Consider the following 7,073-nt stretch of genomic DNA (forward strand, 5'->3'; position numbering starts at 1 on the left):
CCCTGCCTCTCTTCCCCTCCTCAGTTAATGAGAAACAAAATTCAATGGACCCAGAAGCAGGCTCAGAAGGTGGGAGAACTGGAGGTGGGGGAGAGTTGAGACAGGGAGTATCGGTTTGTCTTTAGACATAAGCCTACATTTATTCCTGGTCACTGGAGGACCCTGTCCTCGCTCACCCGCTCCCCAAGGTAGAAAGGATCCATGCCTGGCCTAAGCCTGTGTCCCAGGGCAAAAAGCTCTTCTTCATTAACTACATGGATAAAAGATACCCCCAGACCAGGGTCTAGCATCATTTTCAGGGTCTGTGACCTCCTCCTTGTAATCCTGTCTGGCTTAGAAAAGGTCATCTATTCACAATTATATGTTTAAATATATTTATTTTGTGATTACACTATTAAAGCGAGTCAATGACATTACAGAAATTTCACTAAATAGAGAAACATTGTTTAAATCATCCATAGCCCTATCCTCTAATACAACACAGTTATTTTAGTTTTTTCTCATGGGTGTTTTCTACATCTGTGAACACAGTGTGCTCACGATTTTGTGACTTGCTTCCTTTACGTAACATAAGCAGACACGGCTGTGCTCCTCAGGGGCTCACATTTGGATAAGGGAAAGGGGGTCAAGGGAAGTGGTTGAAGCTGTCCTGTTTTACCTGGGGCTGAACGGGTTTTAATGTAGAAAGTCCCATGTCCCAGGAAACCCCTCAGTCCCAGACAAACCAGGATGATTTCTAATAGGTCACCCTGTCGGAAACAAGTTCCCCCAAATTAAACTAGCTCAGAGTTTAGGAGTCCATCCTTTTTTTTTTTCTTTTCCCTTTTTGTCTTTTTTCGTGACCGGCAACGGATCGCAACCCTCAGTGTCGTGCCTGTACGGGACCGGGACCGGCAACGGGATCGCAACCCTCGGTGTTGCTCCCGCACCTCGCTCAGCCAGTGAGCGGGAACCGGTCTGTATGTGGGATCCGAACCCTCGGTGGGAGCGCCACCGCGCTTCCCAAGCGGCGCACTGTAGCAGTGCGCCACCGGGCCGGCCCATAGGAGTCCATCCTGATTCACATCTTGGCCTTTAGCTATACCCCTTTGCCTCCCCCACCCCGCCCCAGCGGTCGCCCTAGGGCAGCTGTTCTCAAAATTTATTTCCAATTCTTAAAAACTACTGAGCATTCCCTGTACCTGCCAGCCACCAAAAAAATAAAAATAAATTTTAAAAAATTGTTTTAACTATTGAGAACCCTGAAGAGTTTCTGCTTATGTTGTTTGTATCTGTTAATATTCAGCATATTAGAAATTAAAACCGAGAAATATTTTAATACACAAAGATACACAAGCACACATTTTGCCAGTTGTCAGGGTGACTCAGCACCCGGTGTAACCTCTGGTCACTGCACTGTATACTCATGAGAGAATGAGGGAGAGAAAAGCACGTAACGTCTTAGTATTGTGACAAAAACAATGATGACTTCAAAGATCCCCTCCAAAAGATCGCAGGGATTCCCAGAGCTTCCCAGGCTGCACGTGGAGAATCACTTCTCTGGGCTGAAGTGCTGCTCTAGGGATGACAGTGCACATCCTCAACTTTCCAGTCTCCTTAGAGTCCGCACTGTGCCACTTCATGTAACATGACACGGAGGAAACTTGTAGCAGTCTGAGTCACTCCCTCAGCCTTTATGCTACAGTTCTCATATAGGTTTCATCTACATACATTATAAACTCCACAATACAATGTTATGATTTTGCTTTAAACAATGCATTTCAAAGAAATTAAGAAGAAAAATGTATTTTACATTTACCTACAAACTTACCATTTCTCTTCATCCCATCCTGCAGTTCTGCTCTTGACTAATTTCATTTCCCTTCCACCGAAACAACTTTCTATAGCGCTTACAGTGCAGATCTACTGATGACAAAATCTCTATTTTCTTTCACCTGAAAATGGTTTTATTTCATCATTTTGGAAGAATGTTTTCACGGGAGAAGCAATTCTGAGTTGATTTCTTTTTTTCTTTCAGCATTCTAAAGATTTGTTCCACTGTCTTCTGGCCTCCTTCTCGGGAGAAAACAGTGACATTGAAAATGTAGTTCTCTGTAGGCAATATGTCCCTTTCTCTGGCTGCTTTCAAGATTTTCTCTTTACGCTTGATTTTTAGCACTTAGACTGTGATGTGCTGAGTTAGGTGTGCTTTTTTATTTTCAATTCTGCTTCGGGCTTACTGAGCTTCTTCAGTCTGAAAATATACGTCTTTCACCAAAGTTAGAAATTTTTCAGCCATTATTTCCTCGAAAATCTTTTCTGCCTCATTCTCTCTTTCCTTTCCTTCTGAAATTCTAAGAACACATATATTAGAGTTTTTAATATTGTCCCACTAGTCCCTGAGTTTCTGCTCATTGTTTGAAATGTTTTCCTGTGTTCTTCAAATTGGATAATTTCCATTTATCTGTCTTTATTCTCCCTTCTGCCATTTCCACTCTTTGTTAAGCCCCTCCAGTGAATTTTTCATTTCATTTTTTACAGGGTTTTCAAAAATTACCCATTTATTTAAATTGTGGCAAAATTTACATAAGATAAAATTTACTGTTTTAACCATTTTTACGTGCGTCACTCGACAGCACTAAGCACATTCACATTGCTGTGTAACCATCGCCACTGTCCATGTCTAGAACTTTTTTCATCTTCCCCATCTGAAACTCTGTACCCCTTAAATAAGAATTCCCCATTTCCTCCTTTCCCCAGCCCCTGGTAACCACTGTTCTACTTTCTGTGTCTACGAATTTGACTATTCTAGAAACCTCATATAAACGGAATCATACACTATTTGTCTTTTTATGAATGGTTTATTTCACATAGCATAATGTCTTCCAGATTCATCTGTGTTGTAGTTTGCATCAGAATTTCCTTCCTTTTTAAGGCTAAATTATGTTCTATTGTGTGTATAAACCACATTTTGCACATTCATCTGTTGATAGACACTTTGGTTGCTTCCACCTATTTTGTGAATAATGCTACTATGAAGACAGATGTATAAATATCTGTTCATATCCCTGCTTTCAGTTCTTTTGAGTTTACACTCACAAGTGGAATGGCTGGATCACATAGTAATTCTATTTTTAATTTTTTGAGGAATAGCCATACTGTTTTCCACAGCAGCTGCTTGTATACAGGTTTTTGTGTTTTAATTTCTCTGGGTAAATGCCCAAGACTGCATTGACTGGGTAGTAAGGTAAATGAATAAGAATCTGCTAAATTGTTTTCCATTTTATATTCCCAACAGCAAAGTATAAGAAATCTAGTTTCTCAGCATTTGGTATTGTCACTATTTTTTATTTTAGCTGCTCTGATAAGTTTGAAGAGATACCTCACTGAGTTTTGAATTTGCATTTCTCTAATGGTTAGTGATGTTGTGCTTATTTGGCATCTGTATCTCCTGTTAGTGAAATATATACTCACGTGTTTTGCCTATTTTATAACTGGATTTTTTTTTACATGCCTCCATCTAAAGGGAGCAGACACTATTCCAGTCTGACACCACATGGAATTTTAGCACTACCGTTACCAGATCTGGTGACTTTGTCCAAGAGAAGTCAGACACCTGAAATTATTAATGTGAAATTAGTTGGTAACTAATTTAAAATGTTAAGATGCAGGAAGGTGAAGTGTGAGAAAAGGATTTGTGAATGGTAAGCTGTCACCTCTGCCCCAGGGTGATAGAGACGCAAAAAGGATTGCTCAAAGCCCATTTCTTCTGAGCAGTGAGAAGTCCTGAAGGGGTTAATTTCCATGAACCCTCAAGAGAGAGGCATTCCTTGCAAAATTAACAATGAACTGGGGTCTTCTCTCAGTATTTATTCTCCAAGCCATAAAATTATAGAAAAGGAATATAGGTGGTTACAAAAAGAACAGTAAAATAATTGTCATGACAACAGTCATTAGGTTTACTTGCACTGAGGACATCTGCCCTTGGAGCCAGCAATTTTGCTGTGTTACAATTCTTTATCTACAACAGAGACTTTAGCCTGGGGAAAATTTCCCATCTTTTGCAAGCTTAACATTCCTATGTGTAATTTTTAAAAAGTTAGGTTATACCTGCAGCTACAGGGCTTTGGAAGCTAGGCCCTGTGAAATACATTTGCTTTATAAATGTTAGTAAACTCCACAGTGAGCTTAGGAGGACCAATCCCCTCAGGAAAAATAAAAAAAGTTTCTTCGGTTTTAAGCAGGATTTGTCAAATTTCCCATCTTGGCTTCTGCCAGTTAAGCTGTGGTGAAAGACGAGGATGGGGGCTGGAGACTAGGCCATATGTCCCCTGTCACCCCAAACTGGCCAGAGCTCAAACGTGAGACACCCTGGTGATGAGGATCAAGAACTGGGCTGGAAGCCAGGAAATGCGGGAGACACTGCTCAGTCCTTAACAGCTCTGTGTACTTGAGCAAGTCACTCCATCTTCCGCCACCTCAGCCCTAACCGGAGTGTCCCAGCAGGCCGAGGCCGCCCACCGGCAGAAGCAGCGCAGCTGTCGGGGAGCCAGAGCCCAACCCTGCGCAGCTCCGAGCTGGGCCACGTGGCCTGCAGCCCACTGCAGCCCGACGCTGCTGCCGCCGCAAGAGTCTGGGTCTCTGGTCACAACCACCAATACTTTTATTTCGTACATAGCATCTTTCCATTCCAGAATTTAAATCTGGTTCTTTTTAGAGTTTCTATTTTTCTTCTTATGTTTCCTGTCTTTTGTCTTTATTACGAGCATACTTTTCTTTGCATCATTGTGCTAATTTCCTTGTGTACTAATATCCAATGTCTGGGTCATCTTGGGGGACGGTCTCTATTATGTCTTTTTTCTTGAGTGTAGTTTGTTTTTCCTGTTTCTGCATATTTTGAGTAGTTTTGGATTGTACACTGGACATGGTAATTGATACAGTATAAAGACTATGGATTCTGTGATAATCTTCCGAAGAGTTCTGCTTGGTTGGTTTGTTTGATTTTGGCTTTTTTTTCCCAAGCAGGCAGTTAACTTGGCTTAACTCAAACTGTCTTGAGATGGGCAATAGCTCAAATCTAAGTTCAGTTTTTTCTAGTCTTAGCTAGCTGCTTGGAGTCTGCCCCATGCATGCAATGTTTAGGAGAACAAAGGTAGAAATACCTGAGACACTGAAGCAGCTTATCACTTGCTCATGTGGCAGGCATCTCACAGTGAGAGGACAGCACATTGCAGAGGGTGGGGCTCAGGGAGGCGCTTCAGCGTTGTAGCCCTCACAGCATATCCGAGTTACCTGTGCTCCCAGACAGAACAAGGTGAGCAAAGCCTCCAGTGATGATGGAATTAATGAAGGAGTGCTAGCTCTCCCTCAGACCTGCCCCCTCCCCACAGCTCCAGAGCCCAAGTCACTAACTCCTCATCCTCATCTCCCCACTCCCATACATGGATGTGTGCCATCCCCTGCACTGCCAGTCCTGAAGAGCCCCTGTGTCTGCATCTATGGGTGGCTACTTCTTCTGCCCAGACCATGAACTGCAGAGCAACAGCCACTCCTAGCTCCCTGCCAGCTGGAGAGAACGTCCCAGTGCAGGGAAGGTGGTGCAGAACACAGCATAGGGCAAGGCTGCCCTGCCCCTGCCCACAGGAGCCTGCAGTGACCAGCTGTACACATAGCCATCAGGCTCCTTCTCCAGTCCCAAGTCCCCAGAGTTTTCCTCCCCTAACCCCAACACACATTGCAGCCATACCACCAAGGTGGGACCAAGGTGGGCCCTCATATTCAAAGTGTCAGATTCCCAGAACAGGGACCACATTGAGGCCCTGGACAGCCCTATTCACCAGCTGCAGGGATGTCACTGTCTCTTTGCCCTCTTGACTCTCTGTCCTCTTTCCCACCCAGCTTTCTTTCACTCAGCATTTAGAGTGATCAACTGTCCTGATCTGCCCAGAACTTACCCCATTTTAAAACTGAAAGCCCCATAACCCCAAGGTCCAGGGATTGATCCCTATACTGGCCAGCCACAAAAACCAAAACAAAAACAAAAACCCACAAAAACTGAAAGCCCCATGTCCCAGGAAACTCTTTAGTCCCATGCAAATTGGAAGTTGGTCATCCTACCTCCTACAGGAGTTTCCTTTAAAGGTCTTTCTCCTCCTTTTCTGCAGACATCTTTAGCTGGTTTCTTCCCAACACATGTGTCATGGGATTGGTCCCACTGTTCACCTTGTGGCTGCATCTCTGGCTTCCCAGGTGCCCAGGTGACTCTAAGTGTTATGTGAGAGGGCAGGTTTCAGTGCTCTCAGGGTGGGGGGAGAAATCCAATCAGAGGAGAATGCTCCTCAGAAGATGAATATGGGAGATTATCCCCAGGTGTGTTTGGGGTCGGGGTATGGCAGACAGGGTAGACTCGATCCCAAGGCTGTGCCTGGAAAGTTATGTTTGTCCATATCATCCCTCTCCTGCCACTCCCTTGAAACCATGGACTGTGGCTCTCCTGAGCCTTTTTAGTCTGGAAAAATCAAAGATCCAGAACATACTCTGTTTGGGTCTGTGACCTGCTGCATTTGTGAGGACCCATATCACTACATGCAAAATGGAGGAAGCAATAGATTCTTCTGTGGGAGGTGTGTGTGTGTCTAGAATGCAAGACCTTCCACACACCTGCCTCTTCTGCGCACAGGGCCACCCACCTCCACAGGGGCTTCCTGGCCCCTTACCAAGCCCTGTCCTTCTTGGGGGTGTGGGGAGGGCAGCCTCTGCCCCATGCCATGGCCCCTGCTATCTGTCTAAGGAGGCTTGAGTGACAGCTGAGGCTGGGGGCTCAGGGACCCATCTGCTAGACCCCAGCTCTGCCCAGCAGACCCTGATGGACAAGAAGCCTCAGGGGCGTGGCAGGACGCAAAAGAATACCTACACGTGACCCCCACCCATACTTGGTAAGGAGGGAGAGGAGGGAAATCTCAAGTTCACGGGCCGCAAACTTCAATGTCTACAAGAAGTGGGCTGATAATGTAAATGACTGGGAAGGTCAGGGAGGGAGAGACACGGCCAGTTAAAGGCAGCAGCTGTAAGAAGCCATCGTACTATGTGTGATA

Source organism: Galeopterus variegatus, unplaced genomic scaffold (assembly GCF_000696425.1).
Source record: "Galeopterus variegatus unplaced genomic scaffold, G_variegatus-3.0.2 Scaffold1841, whole genome shotgun sequence".
NCBI lineage: Eukaryota > Metazoa > Chordata > Mammalia > Dermoptera > Cynocephalidae > Galeopterus > Galeopterus variegatus.